The sequence below is a fragment of the Trichechus manatus genome, unplaced genomic scaffold (genome assembly GCF_000243295.1).
Source record: "Trichechus manatus latirostris isolate Lorelei unplaced genomic scaffold, TriManLat1.0 scaffold00365, whole genome shotgun sequence".
NCBI classification, from domain to species: Eukaryota; Metazoa; Chordata; class Mammalia; order Sirenia; family Trichechidae; genus Trichechus; species Trichechus manatus.
This window is the reverse complement of record NW_004444301.1, coordinates 426834-450359: the sequence shown is the minus strand read 5'-3', so window position 1 is coordinate 450359 and position 23526 is coordinate 426834. Positions and strand designations below refer to the sequence as shown.

The window sequence follows — 23526 nt, the reverse complement described above, 5'->3', positions numbered from 1 at the left end:
ACATGTTAAAAGTAAATGGAAGAAAACAAGTGTACACTGCAAACAATAACAAAAAACAAATCTGCTATAACACTATTAAAATCAAATACAATAGAATATAAGGGAAAGTCCCTGTCTAAGAATAAAAGTCAACCACACCTCATGATAAAATGTTCAATTTGCCAAGAAGATATAACAATGATAAAACCCCATTGCCATCGAGTAGATTCCAACTTATAGCAACTCTATGGGAGAGAATAGAACTATCCCATAGGGTTTCCAAGGAGCAACTGGTGGATTTGAACTGCTGACCTTTTGGTTAGCAGCCAAACACTTAACCACTGCACCACCAGGGCCCCAATGATAGTAGCCTCAAAATATATGAAGCATAAATTAATAGCACTGCAAAGAGAAATAGAAAATCCATAATTATAGCAGGAAACATTAAAACTTATTCACCATCACAACAACTTTAGGCTTAGAAATCCAAAATGAAGTTATATTTTCAGACAATAATAAATTTACTTAACAAAGCAATTTTAAAAAAAATGATTGCAGAAGTCAAGTGTTTTCTGCTGTTGTTGTTATGTGCCGTTGAATCAATTCCGACTCACAGCAACCCTATATGTTGAAATGTTGCCCAGTCCTGCACCATCCTCACAATCATTGTTATGCTTGAGCCTATTGTTGAAGCCACCGTGTCAATCCACCTCTTTCTCGCTGACCCTCTACTTTACTAAGCATGATGTCCTTCTCCAGGGACTGGTCCCTCCTGATAACATGTCCAAAGTACGTGACATAAAGTTTCATCATCCTTGTTTCTAAGGAGCATTGTGGCTGTACTTCTTCCAAGACAGATTCGTTCTTTCTTCTGGAAGTCCATGGTATGTTCAATATTCAAAGGCTTCAATTCTTCTTTGGTCTTCCTTATTCATTGTCCAGCATTCACATGAATATGAGACAATTGAAAATACATGGCTTGGGTCAGGCGCACCTTAGTCCTCAAGGTGACATCTTTGCTTTTCAACACTTTGAAGAGGTCTTTTGCAGTAAATTTGCCTAATGCAACACGTCTTTTTATCTCCTGACCGCTGCTTCCATGGGCATTGATTAATAAATTTATACTAATAGATAAACTTTCTCTAATTCAAGCAACAGTACCTGCCATGGATTATTCCTTCAGATTGAATATAGTTTATTGAACCATAGTCTGTTGGCAGGATGGGTCAGATAATTGTTAAACAGTGTTTGCAACATACAAAATTAACAAAGATAAAATAATTGTGCTATTATTTGAAACTGACCTGTCTATTTTAACACAGAAATATACTATAGGTAACACCTTTATCATGAAAACACTTCAAATTAATCATTGATTTAAAAAAAAAAAAAAAAAAACTTGGTGAATTAAAGATCTATCTTAAGTCACCAATACACATAAATTCATCTCATAAACTCTCACATGAATAGATAAAAAAAATTGAGCCAAAATATCACACATCTTAATTAAAGCAGATTACCGTAAAAATAGGTAGAAAGAAAACTGTCAGAGAATCATAAGTAAGAGTAATCCAGGAAAATTAGTTTACTATAGAACAATGTAGTGTCAAATTCTAATCACATCCATTCCTGAACAATATCCTCTAGTTAACATCAAAATTAACACAGGTTTACAAAATTAGCCTGGGAACTCTTCAAAGTAGAAGTTTTCTCTTCTGGAAAATACATTAGGAATATCTGTCAATTCTTACACCTGCTTGGAAGTCAATCTGAAGCCACTTGACCACTGCCAGAGAGTAGGAGCCAAGAGCAGAAAGATTTACCTTGTCCCCTCATAGTATCTGTTTCAAATTTCACAGTCAAAGATTTCACCCTTTGGAATGCAAAAAAGATTTTAAAATCTCATTATTAGGTGTTATTCTTCCTAATTTAAATTACAAGAAAGAAATTATCAATTATTTAGTATCGCACAATGAATTCTGTCACATCTAGGGGGAAGCTAACCGGTAACCAGTCACCAAAGAGTTGATTCGGATTCATGGAGCCCTCCTGTGTGTCAGAGTAGAACTGTGCTCCATAAAGTTTTCAATGGCTGGTTTTTCAGAGGTAGATCACCAGGCCTTTTTCTAAAGTACTTCTGGGTAGACTTGAACCATCACCTTTCAAGTAGCAGCCAAGTTTGATAACAGTTTGCAACACCAAAGGACTGGGGCAAGGGAGCTTGATGGGAATAGGAAGCTAGTAGATCTTTGTTCTTAAAAAAAAAAAAAAAAATCCTTAGAGCCACAAGGAAAATTGGGTGGAATTTAAAGTGCAATTTAAAATTCTAGCCCTATGTACCATTGGTCTACTAATTTTCACTTAAATAACATATTCTTTATGATTACCAAGTAACCAGACAGCAAATATTAAACACCTACCAAGGGTCATGCAGCATAAGCTGATAGAGAGCTAGTATTCTACAAATAAATTTGCTATTCAGTGGCTTCTAGGCAGTGCCTTCTTGTTGCCACAATATATTCCTAGGAACCATAATTGACCATTGTCAGAAGATAAAATAAGCACAGATATCAGCAACACTATGTCATAAGCATAGAGCCTGACAGAGTAGGCCTTAAAATACTTTTTGAATAAATAGTAATTGCTTATTAAATAGTTATGGTTAAATTAATTAAGCTAAGTGCTTATCCTTTATAATCATTCAAAATTAGTAAAAGTATACAATATATTAGAGGGAACTAGAATTCCCTCTTTTATATGTGAGTAAAGAGAAGCCAATTTTTTTCAGAAGGAGACTACCAGGTCATTCTTCCTAATCTGTCTTGGTCTGGGAGCTCCGATGCAACCTGTCCACCAAGGATGACCCTGCTGGTATTTGAATACTGGTGGCAAAGCTTCTAGTATCACAGCAACAGTCAAGCCACCACAGTATGACAAACTGACAGACAACAAACTGGGAATTCGAGAACACTTAATTGAGCTCAGGAGGAATCTGTACATAGGCCAAGAGGCAGTCATTTGAACAGAGCAAGGGGATACTACATGGTTTAAAATCAAGAAAGGCGTGCGTCTAGGTTGTATCTTTTCACCATACTTATTCAGTCTGTATGCTTAGCAAATAATTCGAGAAGCTGGACTATATGAAGAAGAACGCAGCATCAGGATTGGAGAAAGACTCATCAACAACCTGCGATATGCAGATGACACAACCTTGCTTGCTGAAAGTGAAGAGGACTTGAAGCACTTACTGATGAAGATCAAAGACTACAGCATTCAGTATGGATTATACCACAACATAAAGAAAACAAAAACCCTCACAACTGGACCAGTAAGCAATATCATGATAAATGGAGAAAATATTGAAGTTTTCAAGGATTTCATTTTACTTGGATCCACAATCAATACCCATGGAAGCAGCAGTCAATAAATCAAATGACTCATTGCACTGGGCAAATGTGCTGCAAAAGACCTGTTTAAAATGTTCAGAATCAAAGATGTGGACTAAGGTATGCCTGACCCAAACCATGGTATTTTCAATCACCTCATATGCATGTGAAAGCTAGATAATGAACAAGGAAGACTGAAGAATTGATGCTTTTGAATTATGGTGTTGGTGAAGAATATTGAATATACAACGGACTGCCAGAAGAATGAAAAAATCTGTCTTGGAAGAAGTACACCCAGAATGCTCCTTAGAAGCAAGGATGGTGAGACTTCATGTTGGTTACTTTGGACATGTTATCAGGTGGGACTAGTCCCTGGAGAAGGATATCATGCTTGGTAGAGGGTCAGCGAAAAAGAGGATAACGCTTAGTGAGATGAACTGACACACTGAATACAACAGGCTCAAACACAGCGAGGATTGTGATGATGGCCCAGGACTGGGCACTGTTTCATTCTGTTGTACATAAGGTTGCTATGAATCACAACTGACCTGACGGCACCTAACAACAATAACAACAACAAAGAGAAGCCTGAGGAAGTCAAAGGTTTTCCAATGTCATGGAGCTTAGCAATAAAACAAACCAAACCAAACCCGTTGCTGTCAAGTCAATTCGGACTCATAGTGACCCTATAGGACAGAGTAGAACGCCGCATAGGGTTTCCAAGAAGCAGCTGTTGGATTTGAACCTTTCGGTTAGCAGCCAAATGCTTAAACCACTGGGCTACCAGGGCTTTGAGACTAAAATCCAGGTATTATAATTTCTAGTTAAATATTTTTCATGCAACTCATATTCCCTTGCTTATAAAAAGGATCTAACAGGCTATAAAGCATGCACAGTACACAAAAAGGCAACTTCATGATGCCATAAATCTGAGGATTTGGAATCCCTAAATAATTATATTCAGAATAATTATTCTAACTCTAATAAACACTTCAAATTTCATTAATAATAATTTTGTTTGTCTTTTAGAACTTAGGAAAAGTCAGTAGGAGAAATGTTTTCAATAGCCACATCTGTTAAAAAAGGCTTCCAGAAAAATTTAATACTTTTTTGAATGTTGATGCACCATAATGAGATGAATGAGATGACTCAGAGAGTAAAACAAAAGTACGCTTTGAACGAAATCCTGGTGAATACCACTTACCAACTATGTGGTATTGAAGAAGTCACTTAACTTCTTTGTGGCTCAGTTTTACCATTTATAAAATGGGAAAAATAATACCTGCCTCATAGAAATGTGTTGAGGATTAATTGAGATGATATATCCAAGTAGCTAATGAGTGAACTGGATTCAGAAAGCAAAATTATTTTATCTCCTCTGATTTCCTCAGTTAAAGAAATGAGCTCCAAATGAAGTTATAGGCAGGTGTCTTAGCTTTTCTGCTAATGTTTATAAAATAAACTATATGTCCTCTTGTTTTGGCATTGAAAAGTTACCCTAGACTAATGATTTCATAGTCAAGACTATGTAATTCAGGACTATGTAATACACAAAACCCTAAGCTCCTATCCAACCTAAAGCTTCCCACAGGCACTCAAGTCAGACCAGCTACAGGCTTTGAAATATGCATTAGAGGAGAGGGGCATGGTGGTCTTTATTCTGAAATTCTCCACTCAGAACAATCATTTCTGACCCCTCCAGAGTCAAGGCCTGGGAAAGGGACATTGGGGAAAAAAACACACAGTGGGATGTGGCTGATTCCATGGTCAGGGCTTTCGGAAAGGCAAATGTGGAATTGTTCAGCCTTCCTCTCCTGGGGTGCATTTGTGGATTTCTCAAAGAATTCCTCTGATGCTCCTTCCCCAGTGTCCTTACTTCTCTTGCTCTCAGTCTCTTCTCTGAAATCAGTCCTGTAATTTGTCACTCATAATTCACCACTTTGGAACCTGGGCTTCTGACACTCACTCTATGAGTTTACATTAAAAAAAAAACAAAAAAAAAAACAACAAAAAAAAACCCTAAGCAAGCTCCCCTTGGGGGACCTCGTTTTTGAAAATCACCAATTATTTGCCTTGACATTGGAGGACTTGGAATTTGCCTGTTAGGTGACTCTTTCCAACATTCCATAGAAGCAGAGCCATCTCCAACCACAGCTGCTGCCTTTAGAATTCAAACTCTGTGTCTTGCAGCCTCAGAGATAGACAGTAAGCTCTCTGAATGGTTTCCCTAGAGCCCGTCTCGCTTGTCTGAGTTGAACAGGATCATCCCAGCCCTCATACAAGGAATGGTAGATTATACACTGCAAACCAACAGTTCTCCAAAACAGTTCTCCCTCTCTTTTGGCTTTTCCATCTCAACCACTGTATAGTCTTAAAATGCAGTTTGAGCCAATGCTGGACTAAAAAGTTGGACTATATCTTAGCATCTCCTGCAGATAAAGTCTTGAACCTCACATCTGTAGCCTCACCTCAGAGAGACAGTAAGACTCCCATTTTAATATTTGGATGCGAAAATAAAACATTGCCTGACATAGTGGAAGTGCTCAGAAATGTTAGCTATTACTATTATTCATCTTATCTTTATGATTTAACATTTAAAGAGTGGCTACATGAGCGAATGCCCACAGGAAAATAATTGAGAGGGGAAAGTCGGAATGATTTAAGAACCAAGACAGTGTGATGCCATGCAAGTTGCCGGTAGGGTTCTTTTGTTTTTTGTTTTTGTCTTTTGTGGAGGGACTAATTGCAGTGTCAAATTTTACAGTGAATTTTAACAAAATAAGCTTAATGTATTTATCAATTGGTTATTGATGCCATCAATCATCTTGAGTGCGGATTTAGAGAGAAAGCCAGACTTCAGTTGGTCAAAGAGTGAATAGAAGATGAGAAAACTAAGAAAGTGAGAACAAATTAATCTGGAAGTAAGATTAGAGGAAAAGATAGGATAGATTGGCAGCTAAGAGGAGATACAGGGACTTTCAAGGGACTTTTTTGTTGTTATTGTACTTGTCATCATATTAATTGTAAAAAATAGATTTTAATGTTACAAAAAAAAAGCCAGTTGAGTGAGAGTAATTGAAGATATTAGAGATAAAGAAAACAATAATTGGAGGAGATGAGAAGGAGAGATCAAGGACTTAGAGAGAAGTATTAGTTTTAAACATGAAGGGCAATGCTTAAGATTGGAAGATGTGAGTAAGCAAAGATGAGTAGGGGTGTTGATAAGTGTAGAGGGGTATATGGGGAACAAATGATCATTGAAGTATAAATGTTTAGTGTGTTAGAAAATGAATGTTTTTGGAAAAGCAAGAGCATAAGAATTTCAAGATGAAATAATCGATAGCATTGCCATTAGGAGGCATGAAGAACAAAAGAGGCTCACTAGATTTGCAAAATATATATCCACTGGCAACATGCATGAGTGCATTTTTAAGAGAATGGTGATCAAAACCTAACTGTAAGGGTTACAAAAAAAAGAGGCAATGAGAAACAAAGGCTGGAGGTGCAGACTATTTCACTTGGCCAAGGGAAGAATAACTGGAAAACAGAAAAAAATATAGAAAATAAGATGATTACAATAGGAGGTAACAAAGGATGCAGCATCTTTCCCTTTGATGGGAAAAAGAAATAAAACACTTAGTAGGGTTGTAAAGTTAGATAGATTTCACTGAAAAAAGAAAAAGACACTCAGTCAGATGTTTTAATCTTCTCAGTAAAATAGGAAGAGATACTGTTTGATGTAATCAAGGGATATGTGAAACTTTCCATTGAGGATGTGGGGAATTTGGAAAAACATTCAGGAGAGTGTAATTAGGGATTAATACATGTATATATATGTATAATATTCAAGATACCAAAGTTTGATAAAGATTGAAGACAGTAAGGATCTTTAGTGCTCTCAATGTATGCTAGTGTTCGTAACTACGCAGTAAAATTATGCAGTTAAGTTTGGCTAAGAATAACATGATAATATTCATAGTAATTATAGCAACAATAGCTACATTTAACATTTATTGAGCATGTACTATCTGTGAGGCATTGCATTCATCATTTAACATGTTCCAACCCATTTACTCCTCATAATGACCCTATGAGGCAGGTTCTACGGTCATTTGAATTTTTCATATGAGGCTTAGAGAATTTAAGCACTTTGACGAAGGTTACTGAGCTAGTAAGTAGCAAGCCAAATAGATGCCCAGACAGTCCAGACAAAGTGCCTTCCCAGCAGAATCCCTAACCCTCTGTAGGTTTTACTTAAATATTTTGTATTTTAAAGTGTCAAAAGATAAACTCATTCCTCTTCTCCACAAGCAGCCTCCCTTAACTTAATTTCTCATCAAGGTGTACTCCATCACTTCTTAAATTAAGAAACATACCACACCACCTTACATTTTTGTACTGCTCAGTGTTTCTGAAGCACATACATATACCTTTGCTAATGACTCCTTTCAAACACTCTTGAGGGTAGATATCATCCTCTCTTTCCAGTTAAGAAAATAGAGTTTCAGAGAAGTCAAGTACCTTACCAATCAATGGTCCCTCAGCTAATAAGCAGCAGAGCCTCAATTCAAATTCAAATCTGATTCAACATCAAAGGCTGACCATTAAGTTTATTACTAGTCCCTGTACTTTCTTTCTATTTAATATTCTTTACATTCCTATTGCTTTCTTAGTTTGGCGGTTCACATTCCTATTTCAAATCCTCGTACCTCACCAGAATTATTACATGATCACAATAAGTTTTTCCTAACATAATGATGATCAAGATGACTCTTTTAGGTTATATTTGTGGTAGATTAATTGCACTGATAACCCCAGTTCTTTACTACTTCCTGTATCTATACTGTTTGTTACGTAACTTTGTATTGCTTTGCATTGACAGTAATATTCTTAATACCTCAGGGGTTGGCCAAGGGATATTAGCAAAGACTCAAGCAGAAACATAAAAATCACTTGCTTTTTTCTGCTTTGCTCTTATTCCTTTGCCATGACAATGAGAACCTGCCAGGTCTAACCTATTGCCAGATCAGACACATGGCATAGGGCTGAGTGGTCCCAGTCAGCCCAGTCAAGGCCATCCTAGATCAGACAATAATCCAGCTGACGTGCAGCTGACTGAGCCAATCTTCAGCTGACCAGTGGCATAAGTGAGCCCAGCCAAGATCAGCCTATCCAAGCCCAGAACAGCTGCGTCCCACAAACCCACATTTAGTACACCACTGAAGTTTTGTGTTGTTTGTTACACAGTATTATTTTAGAAATAGACAACTGATGCTTGTTTATTATCTAATCTATCCTAAATCAAAATGGAAGAATAATATTCATTAATGATCATCTTATGTCATTAGTTCACTCAAAATTCTGATTACCTTGTATACAAACTCCAGTCCTCAGCTTTTACCACACATATGAATAGGACACACTCCTCCGTTACCATTATACAAAATTTCATCCCTACCCTACAACCTTACATTAAACGAGTTTGTAAGTTATTCTTCTTATTTAATTTCAATTCAGTCTTTTTTGTTCCTTAGCCAGGGCTATCGCTAGATCATATGGCTCCTTTAGCCTAGCATGGAAACCCTGGTGGTGCAGTAGTTAAGAGCTATGTCTGCTAACCAAAAGATCGGCAGTTCGAATCCACCAAGTGCTCCTTGGAAACCGTATAGGGCAGTCCTACTCTGTCCTATAGGGTCTCAACGGCAACAGGTTTGGTTTTCTTTTTTTTTGTTTTGTTTTGTTTTTAGCCTAGTGTGGAAAGCAGAGCATAGACTGAATTTCAGTCCCTCACTTGTCCTTGAGCAGGGTCCTATCTGCACAACTCTACTGCCTCACACAGAATACCCTCAAGTTCTTTCCAACCTTTTCTTAAAAATATCTCTGTTACATCAATTTATACATGAAACTGTAATTAATTTCTTATCGATCTTATAGCTCAAATACTTTCAGTACTTCTATAATCTTCTGGCACTAAGTTAACTTGGGCCCATTTATATATTTTTTCCAAGCATTTTTATTCCCTAGGCTCTCTGAGAGCAAAACATTATTCCCATTTTTTTCCTATCCCCTTTCCAAACATCTATAACGATTTGATAATACACAGAAGACCCTCAATATATACCAAAGAAGAAGCTGAAAAGGAATTTTAAACTTTTATATATAAAGACTTTGGTAATAGAAAGCTCACTCCCTTTACCTCTCCTCTAAACATTCTTTATAATCATATTTAAAACTGATAGTCATTTGTCCTGTTTTCAAAGACTTTATTTTACCAATATTCACAATAAATTGTTCTAATGCTTATTAATGTACATATATAGAAATTAGTTTATCTTTTAGCGTTCTGGATAAAACAAAGTAAACATTTCTATAGTTCGTATTTTCTACCTTAGTGTTCATTTATACTGTTTCCTCTAATCCTCATAAACTGCCTTGTGAGGTTGTAGTATTAACCACTTTTATAGCATGAACACCTGAAGCCTGACTCAAGTTGGTAATGTAGGATAGAGTCACAGTACAAACCAGCAGAGTTATAGCAAGGGTAACTAGGGATCAGGGACAATCTCTAAGTTTGCACTGCGCCCCACTGGCCAGCCTTGTCAAACGCGGAGGGGGGTGATTCACCAGCCAGCCTCATCTGGCACCCTCTTGGACTTGTACCCAGGGCAAATGTCCCCCCTCTTACACCCTCCTCACTATGCCTCTGCAAAGCAGCGCTTCCTGTATAAAGTTTACTACTCTCACCTCAAAATGCATACATTTAGTTATGTTTTTATGTAAAAAGCTCTTGCGGTGGGTCTGGTATTCTGCTGGTGCAGAGGATCTTAGAAGAATAGGATATACTCCTATCCTCAAGGGGCTTATACTCTTGGTTGGGAAACAAGCACATAAACAGATAATTTAAATATAATATGGTAAATGATAAGGGTAAGGAACACAAAGGAAATGCATTGGAGTTTAGAAAAAGCTTCCTGGAAGAGATAAAATCTTGACAAGGATGAGAAGTTAGCCATGCAAAGACATTGGGGAAGAACATGATAGGCAGACAGATGAATATGCATGAAGGAAAAAAGATTGGAATAGCATGGTGTTTGTTGGAATTACAAATAGTACAGGATTATCCAAACATACAATGTTACCAGATGAAGCAAAGAAAAATTTAAGGGATGGGTGCTAAAGAAGTGGAAAAGAATAGAGAGATTTGAGAATTATTTAAGAGGAAAAAACTGTACGGCCCAATGATGATTGAATTCAGAGGAGCGGGACAAAGTATCATCTATAAGAACTCTCAAGGCTCTGGGTAGGGAATTAGAGCAGACCTGGGTGGGAATTGGAGGCGGATGATGATTGAGTTTGGTGCATTCTGAATCTGAGGTTTGTGGAACATTAAAATGGGTATGTGCATTAAACCAAACCCCAAATCCATTGCTGTTGAGTCAATTCTGACTCATATCGACCCTACAGGACAGAGTAGAACTGCCTGCCTCATAGGGTTTCCAATGAACAGCTGGTGAATTGGAACTGCGGATATTTTGGTTAGCAGTCGAGCTCTTAACCACAGCACCATCAGGGCTTCAAAAGTATTATACAGGCAATTTAAAACATGATATGTCATAAAGTTTGTCCCTGCTTTCAATCTATACTCTGTTTGCTACAATAATTTTCATTTTTTATTTTATTGTACTAATTTTCCATTTCACATGCTTTATTTCTACCTCAAAACTCAGGTTTATGGCCGTCATCTCCTCCTTCCAGATAAATATCAATTACAGTGCCACTATACAGTGCAGGTAGATTGATTACAAATATTCAGATAGATTTGAAAGTACTAATTAAAGAAGAATATTCTCCTATTACTTATAGAAAACATATATCCCTGAAGGTATAGATTAGATTATTAAGTCCTTGCTATTAAAAATGGCAGGATAATTACTGTCTTTAAGGACCTGTGGACTGCTAGGGATACTCAAATATTTAAAATAGCAAAATGCAAACCAGTATTTGTAGAACAGATTGCAACTATATCCATCTAAATGTACAGGCTTATAATTCCTAGTCTATTATTTCAAAACCCATACAGTCTGAAAACTGATAGTTTATTTGCAAGGGTATAGAAAACTTGATTGGCAGCAAAACCAGACCTGAACTAACATGATAGTATTTATAGTCTTTATTTTTTTCAGGCAATAGGAATATTTACAGAATTATCTTCAGAAACAGGAATGTGTTTAATTATGGAGTGCTTCCCAGAATCCTTCTGGAGGAATGTTCCATAATATACATTATATACATACAGAAAATAGGGAAAATTCTGAATTCCAAAACACAGCTGACCTCAAGGGATTGGGATAAGAGATTGCGCACTAGTGTAATTAAAAATCAAAACTTATATTTTAGATGGCATTATAATCTAGATACTCAATACAGTTGAATTTCTAGCATTAAAATATTTTAATTCTTGAACTTTTAAGAAGAAATTTATCTATACAATATAGTTATGTATGAACATTTTCTAATTTTCTCCTTCTTTTTCTCCAAAGCATCTTATTCTAATATATTATCTTTATAACACCTTTACAAAACAGTCACCTATTTTTTATAGTTAGGGAAAAATAAAAAACTCAGATTATTCTCGGAATATTTTTATAGGGTTAATATCCAAATTGATGATATTAGGCTTGGATAAAATATTGAAAGACAAATGAAGGAGGGATACATTCAGAGTCTTACACTTAAGATCCAAGAGTCAATTTCCCAGAAGAGTTGGAAGTTGATTCTTGGCTCCTAAGTGTAGGAGAAATTGGAAACACACTGTAGCAATTATGCAACTCAATTAGAAACTTCAATTGACTGCTATTTTAGTACATATTGAAGGTATACAATACAATCCTAGGCTTCCTTAATGGAATACTTCATCAAGAAAAAGAAATGATTATTCCATTCAATGCTTGGATGTGGAATAGTGTGATTAGTTCTGGAGCCCCACTTTAACAATAGTATTAACCAACTCAAATAATCTCAGAGGAGAGTGATAGTTCTAGCAATCACTTCAAGAAAAACAATTGAAGAGACTGAAATGCCTAGCTTGAAAAAGTAATTCTTGTTGAAGACATGGCAGCTGCCTTCAAATCCTTGGAAGGAAACATTTATTGTGATTAAACAAACCAGTGGATCAACAGGTGTGAGTTATTGGGAACATTATTTCATCTCTACACAAGACAAACTGACTAAAAATAAAAAGGACTGGGACAGCAGTTATCCATTTAGGGCTATAAAATTACCTATTGGTGATATGGCAGAGGGTTCTAGATGATCCTTTCCATTTGGAGAGTCATAAACATCTTAACATCATACTGTGAGTTAATAGTACAGCTGAGTTTAACATGTTACCAACTTTGTATAGTTTTCGATATTTATGAAAAGATATTTGCTACAGATATAACTGTGGTGACAGGTCAATTCTTCAACATTTGCTGTACTGTCTTAAGCAGAAGGTCAGTCAAACTTGTATTTAAAAGAAAACTGTAGTTTACTGGGGTGATTATAAAATATCTCTTTCATACTCATGCCTAAAATAAACACAGTTATGCTACTCTTAAGAAAGTAAATTGACTCTCATCATCAGCATAACTTATTTTCAATACAGTAAGATGTTTGAAAGATTGAATAATATTAAGGTTGTGAGACTAAGACTGAACTTCTGGCTTTTCTTTCATTTCTAAAATATTTCAAAAATAAAAACCAATTGGCTCACACTTTTTGAGGGAAGAAGGTAATAGAGCAATAACTCCAAGTCTTTTAAAGCAGTTTTTAGGCATTTTAAAAAGAGAAATAATAATTACACAGTAGACTCCCAAACTAGTAACATTTCCAAAGACAGACCACACAAATGAAAATGGAAAGTTTGTATTTCCAAATGTCATAATTGTTTTTTTAAAGTAAAAAAGAGAAAACTACCTGTTCCCACATTTTGCTGATTAAAAGCTGATCAACAGGTGATTTTGCACTCCCATCAAAACACACAAATACAATTTCCAAGAAAAAGATCAGACAGCAACTCATGTTTCACACCCTCCATCCCCAAAGTACCACAACAATTTTATTTAAGGCAAAGTTTCCTGTGAAATAATTAGCTATTCTCAAATTTTTCTCACTGAAACAAACAAGTATACAATATTTGTTAAGGGTAAAAGTAATTATGAGAATAAAAAAGGATAAGGTGAACCTTATTTAAGTCTTATCATATTTTCAATTGCAGTAGAAAGGAAAAATGCTGTCAGGAAGCATACCTGAGGCAGGGCAGAATTGAGCTGTCTCTGGAGCGAATCTCTGTCATAGATGACATCCTGAAGTCTTTGCTGGGCAAGTGAGAGGCTTTCCTGGGTCTCCCGAAGGGTGTCTAGAAGACGATCCCTTTCATCTAGCATATTCACCATCAGTTGCTCAAAATGAGAGTCTGAGTCCGAGCCACTGCTTTGGGACCCCCTTTGGCTCATTGGGGTGTCCTCGTTAATCGTGGGCATCACTTCACACATCATTGCTTAAAGAAAGTAAAAAGAGGGAAGTCTTAGGAAAGAAAGCATTTCTAATAATGTCACCAGGTCCTCAACTCACTAAACTCTTTGAAGCTCATCAGCCTCTTTGTCTCTTTTCCCCCTACCCTGCTACCCCAACTCTAACAGGCTAAATGTTTTTACCTCCAACGTACGTGCTTTCTCTTCCTCATGACAATCTACATATCCCCTACCTACAAAACACAGCCTGATTTCATCTTCTAAAATTTTTTTCATAATTTATGCTACATAATTCAATTCACATAAAAATGTTATTACATTATTAATTCATCATTTATGTTCCCCTGCAAGTTTACAAATCCTTATAGCTAATATCTCTCTTATCCTTATTTGTTACTATACTGTTAACAGCAAGCACAGTGTCTGGATAGGAAGTAAATAATTTTTAAATGATATTAGTAATTGAATGAATTAATGATGGCTCTTTCATTTAGAAAATCCACAAATGATTGCGTGTTTATTTTATATGATAATCAACTTTTACTTTCTTACATCATTTCACACCAACTTGTTTAAATCTTCTTCACAATAAAACTTCCATCTTTTTTACTTTTATATGTTCTCTTCTTCAATTCCTACAGTACACATATAGAGTAGCTATGTGATACTGACTGAATTAGACATAAGATTTATAAAACAGACTAAGGTACATAAATTTACTTAGATTATTACACTTAATATTCCTGTTTCTGGTTAGCTGCATTGTCTGGTTTCCATCCAAACAATACAAACTAACACTCTTTCAAATACTCCACAAAACAGATGCCATAAATTATATTAGCTAATGCAGTAACTTCACATCTCAGCTGCTAACCACAAGCTCTCAGTCGTGAAATGAATGAACTGTTCAGAATCTTTTTTTTTAAATCATTAATTTCATTTAAAATAGACAACAGACATGTAACACTGACCTACTATATGGTATTTTGAAAATCAGAAATTACCTCATTTTCTTTTTTATCGTCTACCTTATGTTTTTAAAAAAAGTCAAACCATCTCAATTTCCATTGTCGTACTGAGGATAGGAGCTATTAATTAGAGGGTTTGGCTTTGCAGGAGGCTGATGTGGAGAAAGGCTGGTTTGGCTGTTGATCCTGGAGCATTCTTTGGCTTTATAATTGAAAGTCAATTCATTTTTCTACCTACATATTCCTGTCCTTGAGGAAAATATTTCTGGTGATATTTTCAAATAAAATGTCAAGATATAATAGCTCAATAGTTAGTTACTTTTTATGTGACTCATCATATAAATTGGGTTATTGAGTGGAGAAATTCAATTATCTGGGAATGATTTGATCAGGGCCCACTGAAACTTGGAGAAACTTTTAAAAAAGACAAAAGGAAAATATTTTGTGACTGATAGCCTAGATTAAAAAAAAATGAGAGGAGGGAATGAATTTTATAACAATTCAAAATAATGCTTTGAATTACTAATAATCATTCAAAACATTAAGCTACTTGAAAGCAAGATCTTAGTTTGTTTAATTTCTTATTCACCTTAAAATAAGTAACAGAGTAGACACATAAAATGTATTTAAACATATCACACGTACACACACACAGTTTCTCTTTCTCTCTCTCTCTCACACACACACATATTTTCTACTTTTGTTAACCACTTAATGGACGAACATATAACTTTTTTTGTATTTTTTCTCATTTTGACTTCATTCAAAGGCTAACACAAAGAGAGAAAAACAGACTCTAACTGATACAAATTTTCATTACATTAAATAAAAACAAAAAGGAATTGAAAATAAAAAAAAAAGTTCCAACACACTCGAATATTTAAAATGATTAGTTTACACGCCATGCACGAAATCCACACACTAACAACTGTGTCATTCTGAATTACTAGGAGCCAGTGTGTTTCTTTTTCACATTTAAGATTATAACTACACACTAGGGGAGGAAATGCTAGTGCTGTGACAAATTGTTCCAAGAGACTGGAAAGATTTAAATTTGAGGGTTATACAGTCCTCCATCTGTATTTTAAAGCATCTCCTCTTGAAAGAAAAGTTATTACCTTACTCCATTCAGAATTACTTAGAACAACTTTAAATTGTCAGGAAAAACATAACTATAGTGAATACCTCGGGTATAATTTTTCCCCTGAATATGCTATCTTAGTTGTTTTCCGTCATCATAGATCATTAGACATTCACACACTTTAGGCTCTTAGATCAGTATAAAAGGTCGTGTTTGATTTAATCATCTGGAAGATGCTACGATGAGAAGCTGCTTAGGAACTTAGAAAGTCCAGCAAATCTATACTCAGAAGAACTTGATCTGAGCCCTTGCTCAGTCCCTCCTGAGACATGTGAACCAAGGCAAGACACATCAACTCTCACAACTTCGATTTTCTCTTCCATAAAGATAATAATGCATTTGTTTTTAAAAAAATAACTCCATTGTACGGATCCAATGCGATACCTGACTGAGAATACATAGTAAAAATATAAAGTGCTGTTACATATGCAAGTATTTATTTCTATTACAAAGTTACCAACATTCATCTTTGTAGAAAGAATAGGTAATTTACCTTAATGACTCATTCTGCTTACATGACTAAATGTTTAATTCTACTGGGTACTTCTAAATTCTCCAAATCCAGGTTAAAAAAATTAAACTATGCAAAAGTTACTTAGGAAATAAAATAAATACATGCTGCATTATTTTTCCAAAAACAATCAACTCAGATGATAAATCTAAAGTCTTCCCATCAAGATTAGAAGGAAAAAACTATGTCTACAAAAAATAAGGCCATTTTCATGAACTAGCTTAGTTTCTTGTATTAGACTTCAGATTCTGTCCAATATACATTTCAAATTATTGGGATAATCTTTAAAATATAGTATAAGTGAATGATCTCAGAAGTGTACTTTTCAGGCATTAAAAGCATTTAAAAATCTATAATTCAATGTAATAGTTAAACATCCTCTTATAGAATGGACGACATGAAGCAACTCTTATGGTCCAGAAGGTTCTGGTCATTTAATATCCAAGCATTTTTCACCCAGATATACCACTTTTAACTTTTACAATCCTTTTCAGTATTAAAAACTACATTGCATCATGTAATTCCTGAAAAACTAGGAAGGGAATACTAAGTTTGCTCTAATATTTGCCCTTTCATCACTGCTCCCCAAAGTCAGTTGGATATATGAACTATGTTATTCTCATCTGGAAATGGATGCCTTATTCACTAAATTACTGAAGGTTTCAAAACCTAGTTATGGTTATTGTTTATTTTGTTGTGAAAGAATGAAAACAATAAATTTGGTTGTTTTAATTAGCTCAGTGCTTAAATTTAGCTTGAAGAATTTATGTCAGGAAAACTAACTCCCTTATTCTTAGCACATAACCTTGAGTGTCTTCTAAATCCCTCAGATTTCAAAATAAAAGTTTTGAATGTCCACTGGAGTCATTACCTAAGGGCTTTCAAGATCCAATGTGTTCCTTAGCAATACGTGCCTTGCAAGCAGAGAGCTACAAAAGGTTTGTTTTTGTTATTGTTTTTTTTTTCTGTCATTAAACCACTTTAATCAAACAGATTAATATAATTTAGACCCTACTAGAGGCAAATATACAATTATTCTCTACAGTCAGTTTCTTCTGCAAAGATTTAGTCTGAAGAACCACCTAAGCTCCACGTCAGTTAACCCACAAGGAGTAATTCAGCAACAGAAATTCTAGCCATTGTGTAATTTCATTACATGAATATTCCTGTTTGAAATCCCCTGTCCTCAAGAAACAGTATTATCAGCTCTAATGGAAGCATTTTGCACTTTCTTTACTCCATTCCATTTACATATGGCCGAAGAATCAGTTCACCCCACACTGCCGGACAGCCATCTCTCAGCCACACCCCCCACCACCACCCTGAAGAAGTTGACTTCATAATTTCCACAGTAAAATTCTTCATCCTGCCCAACAGGAGAGAACTAAGTAGGGAGGAGACAGAGAAACAGAAGAAGGGATGGGGGTGGAAAGCATAAGATACCTAACAGGAACTGGCAAAGAGGAATTGGCATCTCATCTTCCCTGGGGGCGGGGTGGGGCCCGAGGGTGGTAAAAAAAAAATAAAGAAGAAGAGAAACCGTGTAACTCAAATACAGTTTCTGTACCTAATATCTGTAAATTCGCGTCTTGCTTCTTCAATTGATCAATGACAAGCGCAGTCTCCGGCTTGACGAGAGGGGAGGCTTACACCCGACACTCCAGGACCACTTCCCTAGCAACGGGAGCAGAAAGGCAGCTTAGAGACAAGCGTGCCCTGGCGCCCTCCTGGAACGTGCCCCGGCTCGGTGGCTTGGCAGCAGCAACTCGGCATCTTCCAGCGGCTCCGTCAGCAGCCAAACGGAGAAGCGTCCATCGGAAAAATGGCATATTACAAATTTTGCTTTGGGAAGCAGAGCTCGGTTCAGACCATTCTCAAAGGCAGGAGAGGGGGAGGCGACTCTTAAAGCAGCAGCGGCCCCTTTGCCCAATCAGCCGCAGCTCCCCGCGTGCAGCTGGAGACCTGGGGCAAAAAGCCGCGAACGTGAGGACTCGGGTTCACTTTCAGGAACTTAACCAAGCGGCGCTGCTTGCTCTTCGCGTCCGGGCCACCCAGGGGTGTCCCTCGAAATGTGAGCAAAAGACATGAGGAGTATCTGTAAGTTCTCCACCCAGTCCTCCACCCAGAGACCTCTGGAGTTTATGGCTAACGCCGGGAGCTGAAAAGCTAAAGGGAAGCGAGTCCCCAGGGATAAGAGAATCAGGACAGTTCTCCTTCTGGCCCCCAGCCCATTTCCGCGCTAGAGTGTCTCATTGCACTTAAATGAGGTGCTTCTTCTCCGGAAAGGCAAGCAGCCAGCCCCTAACACCCAGTTTCCCCTCCCAGCCTCTTTGCAAGCCGCTTTTGCTTGTCTCAGTTGGCTGAGAGAACCAACCTGCTGAGAGCCGGTGAGGATGCTACAGCATCTTCTCTCCTCACTTCCCTCGGGTTTCTGCTGCTACTCCTCCTCCTCCGCCCCCTCCCTCCTCGGCAGCCGCACCTCCTCTTCCTCTGGAACAAGGGCTTCCCCTGGAAGCTGCTGCAGTGGTTTCCACCGGTCCTTAAATAAATTCTGAAGTAATCACGTCTTTGCTCTCCTCCTCACGCACACGCGCTCGCGGATACACACGACTCCCGCGAAGCCGCTCCCAAGCAGCTGGAGCTCGCGGTCCCAGTGCCCCCGGTGAAGGCTCCAGCAGGAGTAGAACGGGGGTGCGCTCTCCTCAGTCTGGGCTTCCCCCACACAATGATCTCTGCAGGAAAGCGTGTGTCAGTTCTCGCTGGTGGGAATGGGAATGAACTTGGGCACCTCCTGGCTCACTGGCCTTCCATGCTTGTCATTGCTTTAAGCAGCTTCCTTCTCCCTGGACCAGGGCATAGTGGTCATGATTGTAGGGACCTCAGTCAGTCTAGGGTGTGGTGGAATCTGTCATTTCTGTTTATCTCTCCCGATCTTCATTCATTGCTTTGGCGATGAAGATTGTGTGATTGGAATAACCACTCCTCAGTGCACCAGTGAATTCATCTTGGAAGTCTGGTCTCTTGATTGTGTTCCAATTGCCCCTATACCTACGCGTCTGTTTACCTACTCACCTCTCTTTCTGCCGCTGTTGTCCATTCACACCGACCCATTAGGGCTGGAGAGAAAACAGGCGGCAAAACCGATATCTATTCTAAGCAGCAAAAAGAACCTTCCAGTGAGGGAAATTCAGCTATTCTCTTTTTAGTAAAAATGAAAAAGACAAGGATGAGAGAATTTAGAGAATGTTTAAACATTGGGTACAATGTGTGAGCGAGTGTGAGTATCCTTAGAAATCCAAAAGGTTTATTTTACTTTTATGTAAAGCAAAGAGTCTGAAGCGCATCTAAATAATAGAACCCATATGCCAGCATACACGAATAAAGTATACTATGCAAGAAACAATCTTTCTTTTGCGGTAGCGTATAATTTATTGACCTTATAGTGGACATGTGAGGTCAAACTCATGTATTTAATCCCTTCTCTTCTAGACTGTCATTCAAATCCTGCATCACAAAATAATCCTACAAATTTTGAGATAAACATAGGAATAATATTAAGATTCATTACATGTCAGCTGCAGCATTGCTTTTCAAACATGACATACGTATGAGTCACCCATGGATCTTACTAAATTGTAGATTCTGATCGGTAGGACTGGAGTGGACCCTGAAATTCTACATTTCTAACTCCCAGGGACGACACTTTGAATAGTAATGCTCTAGTTCACCCAATCAACCTACCATCTGATGTGGCTTCAATAACTTTAACCACAGGAAACTCATTATCTCACAAGGCAGCCCAGGCCACTTTCCGACGTACCTAATATTGTAACAGCTTCTTCATATTAATCATATATCAGTACCTGTTATGGATTGAATTATGTTCCCCCAAAATATGTGTTGTAAATCCTAACCTGTATGCCTGTAGTTATAATCCCATTTGGGAATAGGTTTCTTGTTATGTTAATGAGGCAGGATTAGTGTAAAGTGTGTCTTGAGTTAATCTCTTTTGAGATATAAATGAGATTAAACAAGCAACTAGAGGGGACATGGGGTAAGATAGATGCCAAGACACATGGAGATCTCTAAGGAACCAGGAAGCAGAAGCCGAAGAGACAAGGATCTTCCCACAGAACTGACAAAGAGAGAAAGCAGTTGCCTAGAGCAGCACTCTGAATTTGGACTTCTAGCCTCCTAAAATATGAGAAAATAAATTTCTATTTCTTAAAGCCATCCACTTGTGTTATTTCTGTTATAGCAGCACTAGATAACTAAGAATTTGGTACTAGAAGAATGGAATACTGCTCTAACAGATAGCAAAAATGTGGAAGTGGTTTTGGAATAGGGTAATGGGTAGAGCCCAGAAGAGTTTTAAGGTGCCTAATAGTAAAAGCCTAGATTGCCTTGAAAAGAGTGTTGGTAGAATTATGGACATCAAAGGCAATTCTGCTGACAGCTCAGAAGGAAGTGAGGAGAGCTATAGAGAAAGTCTCTGTTGTCTTAGAGAGTACATATGACACCAGCAACAAAACGTTGCTAGAAATATAGACATTAAATGTGCTTATGGCGAGGCTTTAAGAAACAAAAATTATGAACATGTGATTGAACAATGGAGGAAGGGTGATGCTTTTTATGCAGTGGCAAAAAACTTGTCTTAATTATGTTCAAATGTTTGGTGAAAGGTAGAACTTGTAAGTGATGAACTTGGATCTCTGGCTAATGAGATTTCTGAGCAAGATCTTAAAGGGGCTGTGTGATTTCTCCTTGCCACTTATAGTAAAATGCAAGAGGAAAGAGATGGACTTAAGAATGAACTGTGCAAAATGAAAACAATAGTTAAAGATTTGGAAAATTCTGTTGTACAAACTAAGGACACAGGTTCCAGAATGTTCACCAAGGACATGGCTACACAATTTTTTGTTAAAGAAATGTGATGGTTAAGGTTGTGTGTCAACTTGGCTGGACCATGAATCTCAGTGGTTTGATAGTCATATGATGGTGTGGTCACTCCCATGATGAGATTTGATATTATGTGATCACCTCCATGATGGGATCTGCTGTGAGTAGCCAATCATTTGAAAGGGAGTTTCCTTAGCTGTGTGGCCTGTATTGAATATAAGTGGATATTCTGGCAAGGTTTGGGGCTTTTTGCTCTTTCTGGATCCGGCAGCTGGCTCCTGTTTGTCTGACCTCCGGTTCTTGGGACTTGAGCTGGCAGGTTGCCTACGGTCTTGTCTGCCGATCTTTTGGATTCGTTGATCTTCACAGCCTGTGAGCAAGAGCCCTGCTCTCTGACTTGCCGATGTTGGGTTCACCAGCCCCTGTGGCTACATGCACCAGCAGAGGCCTCTGTCCTGACCCATGAACTTCGGATGTTCCATCGTCTACAACCACGTGAGCCATTTCCTTGATATAAATCTCTCTCTATATATATATTCATACACTTTTCTGGTTTTGGTTCTCTAGAGAACCCAGCTTAAGACAAGAGATTAAGTCTGTAACTTATGGATCTAACTAACTACCACAACAGGAAACCTATCAGCTTAGACTGAAGGGGACAGAGAAAGAACAAAAGGAAAGAACGCTGTCTGCCTCTTGGAATTCTGCAGACAGGAAACAGGCCAAAGAACCTACATCTGTTGTCCTCCAAGAAAATAAAAAGAACATCTCTGGTGCAGCTCAGAGATCAACAGAACTGTTGGAATGAGCACCAGAAACAGGGCCTTCTTGGTTTCAAAGGGTGGGGTCACAGTCTCCTGGATCTTAAAGGGTGGGGTCACAGCCACCTAGTTTTCAAAGAGTTGGATCTTTACCAACTTGGTTCTGGAATGTGGGGCTGCTGTTAAGGTGTGACAGGTGGATGGGGCATCACCCAAAAATGAAAGGGCAGGACTTCCATGCCTAAGAGGAAGAAGAATGAGGCATGCCAGGGCTGAAGGGATGGGGTAGCCACTCAGATGGACCAGGAGAATAGGGCTACCCAAAGCCAAGGGAGCAGAGTTGCAGTGGGCATGGAAGGTGGGACTGAGGCCTAGGGCTGAGGTGTCTGCACCCAGAATCCAGGGAACATGACCAACATCCAGAGTCTGGAGGGCAGAACCATTGCCCAGATAGTCTTAGAGAACAGATGATTATTTTCAAGCCTTAGATCTAATGTAATGTGTTCTGCTAGGTTTGGGACTTTCTTGGTGCCTGTTTTCCCCTCTTTACCTCCAATTTCTCCCATTTGTAATAGAAATGTCTACCTTGTGCCTGTTACACTATTGTACTTTGGAAACAGGTAACTTGTATTTTAGATTTCACATGATCACAGATGAAGAGAAATTTAGCCCCAGGATGGTATGCACCTAATGCATCACCCATATTTGATTTAGATGATTCAGAAGATGAGATTTTGGACTTGAAGTTGATTTAAGATTTTTGGGATGATGTGAGGGGGTGAATGTGTTTTGCATGTAGCAAGAACATCAGTTTTGGGGTGCTAAATGGTGGAATGTTATGGATTGAATTATGTCCTCCAAAACTATATGTTGTATATACTAACCCTATGTCTGTGGTTATAATCCCATTTGGGAATGGGTTGTCTTTGTTATGTTAATGAGGCAAAATTAGTGTAAAGCATGTCTTTAGTTAATCTCTTTTAAGATATAAAAGAGATTAAATAAGCAAGCAGAGGAGACATGGGGTAAGATAGATGCCAAGATACATGAAGATCTCCAAGGAACCAGGAAGCAGAAGCTGGAGAGACAAGGACCATCCTCCAGAGCCAACTGAGAGTGAAAACCTTCCCCTAGAGCCGACACTTTGAGTTTGGACTTCTAGCCTCCTAAACTGTGAGAAAATAAAGTTATGTTTCTTAAAGCCATCCACTTGTGGTATTTCTGTTATAGCAGCATTAGATAACTAAGATGCAAAACCAATGGCTAACATCATTCTTAATGGAGAGAGGCTGAAAACATTCCCCTTGAGAACAGGAACAACAGAAGGATGCCCTTTATCACCACTCCTATTTAACATTGTGCTGGAA

At 37.8% G+C, this 23526-nt stretch overlaps 1 long non-coding RNA gene across 1 annotated transcript in view; it reads right to left on the bottom strand.

The window, feature by feature from the left end:
- Positions 1-18908, bottom strand: part of LOC101357945 (uncharacterized) — a 99967-nt gene extending 81059 nt beyond the window's left edge. Inside the window, exons 1-3 of the long non-coding RNA XR_001121559.1 lie at positions 18874-18908; positions 18067-18173; positions 13655-13905 (exon numbers count right to left, since the gene is read on the bottom strand). This is a non-coding gene — a long non-coding RNA (uncharacterized LOC101357945). The remainder of the gene's footprint in view (positions 1-13654; positions 13906-18066; positions 18174-18873) is intronic.
- Positions 18909-23526: the final 4618 nt, after the last annotated feature.